We start from the raw sequence: 13216 nt of genomic DNA, 5'->3' as shown, positions 1-13216 counted from the left end.
AATAGCGAAAACCTGAAAATTCCGTTAAATTCCCGACATACTTTCTCGGTACGCGATAGACCCGCACCAATCTTCTAATCGACAATTAGAAACCAGTTCCGTATGTTAAGACGATGTATCAATCGATGGTGGGAGGAATCACTTGTAACGTTTATACTTTGATAGGCAGGTGGCACTGAACGTTAAAACTCGGAAGCAGAGGGAAAATGGGTCACACTCGGAGCAGGAGGTCAACCAACAACAATGCTTACATGGGGTCAAGTTGGGAAATAAACACACGTGATAATATTTTCACGAGCGTTTGCTTATTATGAAACACGTCGCCGCAGAACACATCTGGTAAAGTGCAGGACTTGTATTACACTGCGCAGGTGTTGTATTATGCTGTGTCCTGTTAGCATTGTATTTTTAGATATTACTTTAAATGTCTCCTTATACAGGCTGAAGATAAGGCCAGAAAAATGAGTATTGCTTATCCATACCAGGGGCATTCATTTACCAATAATCTCCCATGCCCGATTATTTTTCTGGGGCTGTGAACACGTTGGGAGTAATCTCCATATATATAAAAGGCAAAGTTGTGAATATGTGTATCTGTTCAAAATGTTTAGCGTACTTCCCGACAAACAACAAACTGGAAATTTCCCATGTGGGTACTTTCCAGACCGTACACCATGCAAAAATTATAAAAACACACTTTTTTTTAGTGGGGGGGGGGGGGGAGCTCAATAATAATTTTTTGCAAGGCAAGTGAGCTGTGACGTCAAATCTGTCACGTGACCCTCGCATGTGGAAGCGTAACGCATTGTAGTGTAGTGGTTACTCGGCGACCTGAGTTCGATTCCCGCTCACAGCCACCACGATTATTTGAACCGGTCCTGGGCCTCCCCTAGGTCGACTCAGCCTCAAACGAGTAACTGCTGTGGTGTGAACATCGCCACTGGGGAGACAAAGGCGGCCGGGCGTGGTGCTGGCCACCCACCCCCTCGTGTGCCGTGCCGGCCTTCATAGGTGCTCGCTAACAGCACTTGCCCCTGTTAAGTCTGTTAAGGCTATATGGGGGATCTTTGTCTTTATAATGTGTGTGGGTGTGTGAGCAAAGGTTAAGTTATAATAGGGAGCACAGCTGTCAGATCACAGGCTACACGGGGGATCTTTGTCTTTATCCTGTATGTGGGGGGGTGGGGCAGCGACTGTGCTACGAACCCGGCGACCCGAGTTCGATTCCCGCTCACGGCCACCACCGGTGGCGATTATTTTAACCGGTCGTGGGCCTCCCCTAGGTCGACTCAGCCTCAAACGAGTAACTGGTGTGGTGTGTGAACATCACCACTGGGGAGACAAAGGCGGCCGGGCGTGGTGAATCCAAGTCCCGAGTAGTACAGCTAGTCATACATATAACCTGAATTAGAAGTCAGAATCCCTAGCAAAGTTTGTACGGAGTATTTTTTGTTAGGATACTAATTAAGAGTTCCTGGTCAAAATGCATTTATTTTGTTAAATAGACGTTTCAAGCGCTGGACTTGTGTGTTTCACTTGTAGGCCTTGTTTTATTTGAAAACGGGAATTTTTTACATTTGGACAAATAAGTTATTTAACACCCCTAGCTATACAGTACATGACATTCATCTTTCACATCACCAGAAACTAACCCACGTTCTTGGTTCCTGCTGGTACAAACAAACCGCAAAGTGGTTCCTGAAACAGGAAGTAACTTCAGATTAACACGTAAGTTTTTGCAACCAATGTTATTCATAATAAAGGTTTTTTTTAGTTAGATCGCGTAAGTATAAATGTGTCCTAACCCTCCACCACCCGACACAGCCAGTAAGGTTTGTCACGTAAACAACGCGCCAATTAGTTTACTACTTTAGCCCACCGGTGTGTCGTCGTTATCTTGCTCTGTTTAAGACCGAAAGCGAAAAAGGCATTAAAATATTAGAGAACACGTGAACCAAATTGAAACACCAAAACACATTTACATACATATTCCACACATGAACTGGTAAATTGAAAATTGCAACAAAACTCCAGCCTGCGATTCAAACGACGCAACTTAAAACAAAAACAAGCGAGTACCAACTACACCGGGCTCGTGACCTCGGCAAAAGACAACTGGCTCTTATCAATGCAACCCAATTATTCCGACCAAAAAGCCACCCATCAATTCCTCAACAGTGACCACAACTGACGCCGAATATAAAACTCACCGCGCCGCCACCACCGCCACCACCGCCGTCACCGCCACACGGAACCATCAATCCAGCCGGTCAAGCTGTCACATGGGCGACGTGAACGCGCAAATGAGCATCGTCAGGGGTTGCGCAAACACGGGACATTTGTGTGCGCGTGGGACGTGGGTCTACGTCACTTTTGTACAAAGTCTCATTGAGCAAGACGCGGGGTGTGGGCGCTGAGCCACTCGCCGTCTTCACTCGTCGGTGTCAGCGTTGGGGCGATGACGCAATCGCCTCTGAACCCCGGCAGGGGGGTGCGAAAAATCATTCGAGGGTTGTTTGGGTTACTTGGTTTGAGTTGTGGTCTGGCGCAAAGCTGTTGCATTGCCTCAAATGGTACCGGAGGTTTACGTGGTACATTAAGTTCAAAACTCCACACGCACAACTCGTATATCTGTGCTATATACAGAACGCCTCTTATCCGTCGTGATATGGTGAGCCGTAATCGCCGATCCTATGACACGCAAATTTACTACGCTCATGCGCGACAAAAAAAAACGCGGACGATTGGAGTAATTTGCCGCGCAGCGACTGTTACCCGTGAAAAATATTGCAGGTAATGGGATGCCGTTCCATGGTAAAGTTTCCAAAAATAAGAAAATTAGGACCGCGGGTAATTGGAGTTTTTGCAGCATTCATGGATAATAGGTTTCATAGGTAATAGGGAAACAGATAAAAGGAGTTCTCCTGTACAATGCATTTGAAGTTGAATATGAATTTCAACTTGTAACACACACAGTGTTCGCTCACTTTCGAAGACAGAGAACGACTCGGAGGGCCGAGGATGAACCACAGGCGAGTGGGAAAGGAAGCCACATGGTGAGCCAGTGCCAAATTCCACCACCCTCAAGCTCTGCAGTCCACGATATACTACTGTTGTCTGCCAATTAATGAGTGTTAACAAAATGTGACATCTCAAGACGCTGTACAGAAACAGTGGGCATATTTTTTTTGAGAGAGTCAGTCATGGGTAGAGGAAAAATGGATGTCCAACGTAAAGGAATAGAAATAGTACATCCGAAAGACTTGACATGGGCATCATGCATCATCTCCAAATATATAAAAGGCAAAGTTGTGAATATGTGTAACTGTTCAAAATGTTTAGCGTACTTCCCGACATGCAACAAACTGGAAATTTGCCATGTGGTTACTTTCCAGACTGTACATCATGCAAAAATTATAAAAATACACTTTTGTTTTTTTTGTTGGGAGGCGGGGAGCTCAATAATGCAGATTTTTTGCACGGCAAGTGAGCTGTGACGTCAAATCTGTCACGTGACCCGCGCACGTGGAAGCATAACGCATAGTAGTGTAGTGGTTAGCGCGCTGTACATGTGTCTGTCTGTGTGTATGTGTGTATGTGTCTGTGTGTGTGTCTGTGTGGAAGCGTAACGCATTGTAGTGTAGTGGTTAGCGCGCCGCGCTACGAACCCGGCGACCCGAGTTTGATTCCCGCCACCACCGATGACGATTATTTTAACCGGTCCTGGGCCTCCCCTAGGTCGACTCAGCCTCAAACGAGTAACTACTGTGGTGTGTGAACATCGCCACTGGGGAGACAAGTCCCGGGCGAAGCCGGGTAGTACAGCTAGTGGTATATAAAAATAATAGCTGAGGGTCGTAACCTCGGGCCAGAGGACCGAGGGCCTGATTCTGAGTCATGGGTCAGGAATTTGTTCAAAAAATCGGAGGGAGACATCGGGAATTAATGTTAAAATGTAGTGGCTAGGCAGCTGCTAAGTGTAAAAAGCAGAAAGACATATGGGAGGGTTGCTCCTTTGAGGATATTAATCTATATAGAGCTCAATTGCGAGAGCATATTGGAGTGTACTAAATCTGCTGAGCGTGATGTAAAAATCGCAGAAATGGCCAGACTGGACTCGTCAGTTATACAATGATGCTGTCGAGATAAGTGGCAACCAAATAATCCTAATGGTGGGGGGGGGGGGGGTTTCCGGTCAGTCAACAATTTTGCCATTCAAGTGCCACACGGCCAATGACGAGCGAGAAAAGTCGTGCTGTTGAAAAATACCAAAGCACTCACTGAAAAGCCAGCGAGTCCTTTCAATGCCTCCATCTACACTTTGTCTGGCGAAAAGCCATATACAACGTCTTGACTATACACACATGGTGGCCTGAAACCTGGTCTCCTGCAAGTATCTTTCAAGTTGTTATTATAGCAAGAGTAAAATACTCAACAGAAGAAGCCCATTGCTGGTTCTCAGCTAGTGGTTCCACATTCCACATTCCCATAAGTGGGGGTTCCCTTTCTCCATCATCAGCAGCACCCACGCTCAATCCACTGCTGGATGGAGGCACCCGCAAGCTGTCGCCATCTCTGACAGTCTCTTGATGCCACAATCGAGCTAGCAACGGCACGCCACCCGAATTCATCGCTGCATCTCTGCGGTAATGTTGTTAACTTCCCACAAAAGTGTACCCTTTTTTTCAAAAATTAATGCAAACCGACACACCTGATGACGACCGTTTGTGTTATGGTCGAAACGTCGTGAGAATTTTTATTGTTTTATATGTATTTTATTATTTCCCTTCAACGTGACTTTACCGAAAGAGCTAAGAATATGTACCCTTTTTATAGACCCTGGAAGATAGGATGCTAGTCTGAGTAAATCCCTGATTGAGATGTGAACTCTTGGCTTTTTGATTCAACCACCGTCGCACCGAATTTAGAAACAAATACCAGAGTAAACTATTTTTTTGCTGTAACTTTCTGAGCCGCCTCCCCTACTGGACATCTGTGACAAAGAGCTTCATAGCTTATCGGATTTATCCAGGATAAATAAAGATTCTGATTTTAATTAAACAAATCACATAAGTGGCATAGCATCTATAAAGTACATATATAACACAGGAAGATGTGTCTTTAAATTGAAGGAGATTCCATTGATTGTGGATACTGTACTGGGAAACATCGTTGGCCGTGTTTTCTTCAAGTAGTGCAAGGCCAAGAGACAGAGGCCGACACGTGTCAACATCAGCTGACACAAACGAGCAAAGCACTAGGGTCAGAAGAGGAATCGCTTGTAAAAGCAGTCATTTTAGAATGCACAAAATAAACACGCCGCTTCAAACGTAAACACATGACAGCACTCACTTAAGAATATAACTTGAAAGGATTGTTTTATTTGTAACCTGTGAAATTAAAGTTGTAATTATTAACGGAGCTGGATTCAGCCTCGTGCACTTGACTGGGATGATGTGTTGAACATGGGCGTACAACACAGACAAAGAGAGGAACTATGCCTTTTAAGATTAAATATTTACCAAACTATACAATATACCCTATACAGTACTGTACTTACGTGGATAAAAGACTGCTTTGCCTGACGTATTGTTTTTATTTAAGACATCATTTCTTGCTTTATCAGACATCATATGCCATGAGGTGAATGATTCCCCGTACTCATAACACATGGAAATAAGTTACAAGTGTTGTATTTTGTGTTTGAAAACTATCGTGCCCGTAAACAGAATGTAAAAAAACCCACACACAGAACAAGCACTAAAAGGGGCCCAAATTGCATCTATTTAATAAACATTCCCCTTCAGGGTCGATTTTTCTCAAATATAAACTTTCTGAAAGGAAATATTTAACGCTTACACACAGTATACCCTTGGTATACATTTCCATATAATGCTGAACATTCGGTTCATATGCTGCACAGGTATATTTTCCCATCAGAGGTTTTTGGGTGAGATCGTGTAAATATTAATGTGTTGTTAATCCCAACACCACTCCACACAGCCAATTAGTAAGGTTTGTCACGTAAACAAAACGTGCCAATTTGTTACTACTGTAGTTCCACACACCAGTGTGTTGGAGAGTAAACCCACAACATTTACAATTTGAGTACAACGTTTCGCCAGTAATTACGAGCATCATCAGGCAACAGCCAGAGTTGTGGAGAAATCCTCCTGTTTCGTTCTTAAATAGAGGTATAAATGTGATGTCGCCACTAGTGAGCCAATTTGGTGCAATGGCGGGCGGGGGGGGGGTTAATGTATACATATAAATTACCACAGATATCCATTACCGGTTGGATTATTCATAACCCAATGTGTATTTTACTTAAAGTTACCAAATTTCTTGGAGGTTCAACCGAGTCGCAGCCCCGCCTATGTTTACATAGCCACACCCACTCAGCCACTAGCGCCGAGCAGAGCGAGTCCATTCGCTCCTTCTGATGCTGGCGCTGCCCACTCTTCTACCGGCACCGCCCCCACGAGTCTGGACATCTGTGAAAAAAGAGCTTTATGGCTCATCGGATTCCTCCAGTGTAAATCAATATTATGTCACATAGCCTTTTTCCCCACATCATTAGACGAGCATGAGGCTGTAACATATTAAACCAGTGACAAAAGGCCATTTTTTTAAGCTTTAAGACACGAGCAGAGCCTTTCTTAAACCAGGACTGTCATGCCGAAACCAGACCTTATGGTAGCTTTAACTTTATCTGTAAAATGGGTTATCTGTACATTTGCAGAGTACATAACAAGGCAGCAAATATAGTACAGTACAGTAATTAAAGATAAGAGATAGAGGAAGAGTAGAAATCATTGACGAATGCACCGGTGTGCAGGACAATGGATCGTTACTTTGCCATTAATCATGAACTTTGAAGCCTTAAAGAGTGAAAAAAAAACCACACTCGCTTATGCTCGAGTATACGGCGATAGTGGCATAAATGTGACTAAGATGGTACAGCTGCATCAGCTTTTTCAACACATTCAATCTGAAAAAAGAAGCAGAGTTTTTACCCTTTCTGGCAATAAAACGGGTGTGGGTTGGCCTTTTGGCGTTCTCTGGTCTGACACTGGTTAAACTAGGCCCTAAAGAAGGCTCTCTCTGGTGTAGGTCAATCACAAAGACAATGCCATATATTATCAGAGCATGTTAGTTTGCATCTTCACCACAAGCACATGTGGTTAACGCAGACTTGATTCCTTGCGAAAGGTTTCTATTTGGTGTTTGAACATCTTTATACCTATTATTATAATACTTTGTGCACTGTAGTGCTGTAATGTATGTGGTCAGGTTAAGCTTGCTCATGACTACTCTACAGTTCTTCAGCTCAAATACAAGGCTCGTTCACATTTAGCACCCACGAAATATTTTTTTGTCCCTGAAGAAACCACACACATTTTGCCACGAAGTGCGATTCGTTTTCGTCAGGCTGCAGACTCGTGATCTGACTGCCAGCAGTGAAAGCAAAGCGGGACTACAGCGGTAAAACTAGACGGAGACATGAAATATCAAGTACAGTGAGGGAAAAAAAAGTATTTGATCCCCTGCTGATTTTGTACGTTTGCCCACTGACCAAGAAATTATCAGTCCATATAATGGTAGGTTTATTTGAACAGTGAGAGACAATAACAAAACAATCCAGAAAAACGCATGTCAAAAATGTTAAATTGATTTGCATTTTAATGAGGGAAATAAGTATTTGACCCCCTCTCAATCAGAAAGATTTCTGGCTCCCAGGTGTCTTTTATACAGGTAACGAGCTGAGATTAGGAGCACACTCTTAAAGGGAGTGCTCCTAATCTCAGCTTAGTACCTGTATAAAAGGCACCTGTCCACAGAAGCAATCAATCAGATTCCAAACTCTCCACCATGGCCAAGGCCAAAGAGCTCTCCAAGGATGTCAGGGACAAGATTGTAGACCTACACAAGGCTGGAATGGGCTACAAGACCATTGCCAAGCAGCTTGGTGAGAAGGTGACAACAGTTGGTGCGATTATTCGCAAATGGAAGAAACACAAAGGAACTGTCAATCTCCCTCGGCCTGGGGCTCCATGCAAGATCTCACTGCGTGGAGTTGCAATGATCATGAGAACGGTGAGGAATCAGCCCATAACTACACGGGAGGATGTTGTCAATGATCTCAAGGCAGCTGGGACAATAGTCACCAAGAAAACAATTGGTAGCACACTACGCCGTGGACTGAAATCCTGCAGCGCCCGCGAGGTCCCCCTGCTCAAGCAAGCACATATACATGCCCGTCTGAAGTTTGCCAATGAACATCTGAATGATTCAGAGGACAACTGGGTGAAAGTGTTGTGGTCAGATGAGACCAAAATGGAGCTCTTTGGCATCAACTCAACTCACCGTGTTTGGAGGAGGAGGAATGCTGCCTATGACCCCAAGAACACCATCCCCACCGTCAAAAATGGAGGTGGAAACATTATGCTTTGGGGGTGTTTTTCTGCTAAGGAGACAGGACAACTTCACTGCATCAAAGGGACGATGAACGGGGCCATGTACCGTCAAATCTTGGGTGAGAACCTCCTTCCCTCACAGCCAGGGCATTGAAAATGGGTCGTGGATGGGTATTCCAGCATGACAATGACCCAAAACACACGGCCAAGGCAACAAAGGAGTGGCTCAAGAAGAAGCACATTAAGGTCCTGGAGTGGCCTAGCCAGTCTCCAGACCTTAATCCCATAGAAAATCTGTGGAGGGAGCTGAAGGTTCGAGTTGCCAAACGTCAGCCTCAAAACCTTAATGACTTGGAGAAGATCTGCAAAGAGGAGTGGGACAAAATCCTTCCTGAGATGTGTGCAAACCTGGTGGCCAACTACAAGAAACGTTTGACCTCTGTGATTGCCAACAAGGGTTTTGCCACCAAGTACTAAGTCATGTTTTGCAGAGGGGTCAAATACTTATTTCCCTCATTAAAATGCAAATCAATTCATAACATTTTTGACATGCGTTTTTCTGGATTTTTTTGTCGTTATTCTGTCTCTAACTGTTCAAATAAACCTACCATTAAAATTATAGACTGATCATTTCTTTGTCAGTGGGCAAACGTACAAAATCAGCAGGGGATCAAATACTTTTTTCCTTAACTGTAGCTACTCGCTCAAGTGAACAAGGGGCGGTCAGTATTCAACTCCTCTTTGAAGCCCTCGGGCAGCGGCTTGAGTATAGGTAGAAAATGTTTTCATCAATAAAGTATTTTGTGGGAAAAATGGCTAAATCGTTTATGGGGGTTTTTCCACAGATTTTGATTTTTTGCGCAGCTAAAAAAAAGCAAAAACTGTCTTTCCAACAACACATTCACCACATTTCTAATTCCTTGCATTTTTTTGAAGACATTGAATCAATTGTATTTGCACAAGAGGTAGGTCTGGAACAGTACTCGACTCCTGTTAAAAAGCCCTTGGTCATTGGTGGAAATCCCCATTCCTATGGCAGGCGGTGAGCATTTTCAGAGGGCAACCGACTCACAACAGTGCTACTCATTTAATTGACACACAGAGGGATGTGGAGTGCTGATTGACGACGACGACTCCTCCGGCTTATGAATATTCAAATATTACAAAATAGGCATGACAGTGTTACACACCGAGCCAAAGCAAGTTGACCATTCTCCTGCTTTGTAAAACATTTACAAAAGAACCCCAGAAATGTTAGAAACGGTCAAGTCACACAAGGGTCTGTTTCTTAAGGACAGCTGGCAGGCGTAGTGTAATAGCTCCCTTGTCTGCTGGATTAACGGGGTCACCACCTCAACTTTGACCTCTAAGCCATCACATTATGTATTCAGTACAGGATCGCTGTCACGAGAGCAGTCTGCTAATTAGTCTCGGCAGATCGCAAGATAAGTCCAAATTACGTCGTACACAAACAGGCACGGGGCCAGCACTGCACGGTGGGAATCCAAATCCAATTACTCATTGTCGGCAAGTGGCCTTGTAATATCAAATATCCCTTTACGGCTATAACAATGATCTCACACACCTAGTTTCTGTGCCGCGCTTTCACCTTTGTTGAGATCACCAGCAGGGCACGGGCTTGCTTGGCTTCCTGCCACATTGTGCACACCGACTGCATTATCAGAGGCAGTTCAACCCTCTATCGTGCGATGCCTGTTATTTGACCTTAAAAAATAGCCTGCTGACATTTGTGACCAGCTTTATAATTCCATAATCCCTTGTTGGCTTCATGTGTGCTGTATGTATATATTGAACTTCTTTCACATCAGTACAGGATCGCTGTCACGAATGCTAATTAGATAGAGGTGCAGGGGAAGGATAGGAAACTAATCACACAAAAAAGTTTTCAATCTAGATTTAAAAGTCAAGTATTATGTACGAGGTGGCCCAGGAGATGGCAAAATCGATCTGTACAGAGCTGAGAGTGTTCTTCCCACCTCGTACGCTCGCGTTTTCTCTGGGGACCTTAGTTTATCCCGACATGCCAATCACTCATTCGTCTGTCTTGGCCTTTGTGTCTTGAGAGAATTCTTTAAGCGCCTTACGAGGTCAGCTGTAGGTTTTGCAGCGCCTAGAATGACTTAGTAGGCCGATCCTTGAGTGACAATCCTTGCCACAGCAATTGCAAGTGAATGCGGTGGCAGCTCCAGAGGTGTTTGTTGCTTTTTCTTTACGTCGCTCCCTCTTGGTCTGCCAAGCGGTGCGTCTTTTCTCCTCGCCTCTCCTGAGGCCTGTTTTCACAGCCTGCTGCCAGCTGAGTCGGTCGCCGGCAGTTTTCTTCCAGTCATTTGGGTTGATGTCGCAGCTCTTCATGTCCTGTTTTCAGACATCTTTGAAGCGCAGGACTGGGCGACCAGTGACCCCGTGTGCCTGATGCCAGCTCGCCGTACAAGACATCCTTGGGTATTCTGCCATCCTGCATGCGGCGCACGTGTCCAAGCCATCTCAGGCGCCTATGACTGAGTAGAGAGTACATTCTGGGAATATTGGCCAAGTTGAGAACTGAGGTGTTGGGAAATTATCTGTCAACCACCACCACTATGGCACAACCCTCAATGACCAGGCTGGTGAAGTATCTATCAACCTAATTCTAGATTTGAAGCTGTCAACCACCACCACCACTATGGCCAACCTGGTGTTGGGAGGCCATCATCCAACAGCGCGTTGGAAAAAAAGGGCGCATATTATTACCGAGTGATTATTATTTATTATTTGGTCAAATCGTTTTGAAGCTTCATAAAAAACATATAATGACCCTACAGAAAACACAATTTGCTTGTTCACTTCTCTGCTCAACTCAAGCGGTTAGTTTGCGTGTAAAATGAATTATTGCAGACTTTCAGAGAAATGCAACCTATGCTTGCCACTCCCAAGTCATACACCGTACAACAATGCTTTACTGTACTTAGATGTCACATGCAAACTTGGGGTGTACAGCAATCATAATCATTAGGATATTTTGTCTCACCTCTCACCGTGTACCCATCTGGTACGGGTGCCACGATTCAGTAAGGCTACTTCGTTTTGCAAGGCTCTGCTTATATATAACTAACAGAGCAGCACAGTACTGTAATGTAATTTACAGACTAAAGGTGTCGGCTTGAGAAGTTGGAAACTATGTTTAAATTCAAAATATGTACGCTATTTTTTTAAAGAAACTCCTCCACATGCCATAGGCTTGAAAAAAACAAACTAAATTCAGGTAAAAAAATGGTTGCATGCCCAAGTGAGCATTTATCAACGCTCGTCTTACCTGACAGTTCTGTGCCAGTGGTGAAGTATAAACTCTAAATTTTCATGACAAGGACCAGAACGCATCCATATTCCTATTATCGTTTATCCAGTCACGCTACAGGCTTGCTCCTTGCTATCCGTATACACAAATAAAGCAAGCCTTAAATCGTATAGGCTTCGTGTCAATTAAGAGTTATATATAATATAATTTTCTATAATTTTCCATTCGTAACGTGATGGTAGCTGTTTGACATTACAGAACAAATGTATTTATTTTTTACGTAAATGTTATATTCTCACATAACTAATCGGCGCTCCAGATAAGCTGCGTACAGTACTAAGCGTTTTACTCATTACAAAATATGAACTACAGAATGTAGGAAATTTAAGTGTAATCTGTCTTAATGTGTAGCACTTTCTGCACTGTTTGAGTTCACATGACAGAAACAGCTGATTCAGGGGCGATGATTAGAACGGTCACGCGATCCGTGGAGGCTGTGAAGGGGCATTCGCAGTGTGTACCACTACATTACAATCATCATTCGTTTCTTTTGAGATAAAATACTTTTTTTAAAATGTTATCCTCACTTATGCCTGCATAAGATGAATAACCCAAAAAGTGGTGTCAAAATTCATCCCAATATCCGGTGTTATCGTCGTGTGTCTGTGTCGCGGTGTTTATTTGGAATTTAAGTAAAGAACCGAAACATTCTGAAGCTAGGACAGACGAACTCCCCGTGCCGTTCAGTGGCCGATCCACCCACCCTACCTCCCACCCACCCACCCACGTGGTCGTGGCCCAGTGTGGCAGCAGACAGCCGTCAGCCTCCACACCCGCCCGGCCCTCTCAATTCCCCTTGGTCACCACCCATGCGCAGTTGAGCAAACAGCGTGGCCACGAAGTCACGGGGCAAGCTCGAAAAGTGTGCCGTGGAATGCGAGGAATAATAAGACCGTCTTGTCACCCCTCCCAATACACCAAGACGAAGCGGTAAAGTAGTTCTACTGTGTAACCTCGATAACCACAACACAGGCGTACAAAAGTTAATTTTCTGAGAAGATGCAAGCATCACACTCTTAAGACATTTCCCGACTCCCCAACCAAACGCGAAGGGTTACTTCAAGAGAGCCGCACTTTGTTTTTTTTTTACAGCGGAAGTCATTCAAATATATAAAAAAAATATCTGCTGCATGTTTAACAGAAGCAACGCGGTTCGTGAAAAATAAACAGTGACGGCAATAAACCAATACGGCAGCAGCAATGTTTCCACGCCACAGATTAAAGTCGGCATCAAGCTGGGATCTGCGGGCTGACAAGCACAGAAGTCAATTTGCTCAGCGCACAATCTGAACCGGCAGTAATTTGGTAAAATGTTGCATTGATACTTCTCACGTCCGAGGCAAAATGATCCGTGTTTGTGAAATCAAGATAAAAGGGCCTCCCGCGTGTTGGTTTCTGTAACTCCAACCCCGTGTTCAGTTCCCACACTCGTTAAATGATTTAA

General features: G+C 44.2%; 1 protein-coding gene across 3 annotated transcripts in view; it reads right to left on the bottom strand.

Annotated features, from left to right (window-relative positions):
• Positions 1–13216, bottom strand: part of CPM (carboxypeptidase M) — a 34549-nt gene that overhangs the window by 18565 nt on the left and 2768 nt on the right. Inside the window, exon 2 of one of the 3 annotated variants that reach the window (XM_032963184.2) lies at positions 2211–2275. The exons of the other annotated variants lie outside the window; for them this stretch is intronic. The gene's annotated coding sequence lies outside the window, so the exon portion shown is untranslated. The remainder of the gene's footprint in view (positions 1–2210; positions 2276–13216) is intronic. 3 annotated transcript variants of the gene reach the window in all.

This window comes from Petromyzon marinus, chromosome 30 (genome assembly GCF_048934315.1).
Source record: "Petromyzon marinus isolate PM22_M1 ecotype Great Lakes invasive population chromosome 30, UKy_Petmar_22M1.pri1.0, whole genome shotgun sequence".
Classification (NCBI taxonomy): domain Eukaryota; kingdom Metazoa; phylum Chordata; class Hyperoartia; order Petromyzontiformes; family Petromyzontidae; genus Petromyzon; species Petromyzon marinus.
This window is presented reverse-complemented; position numbering and strand designations above follow the sequence as displayed.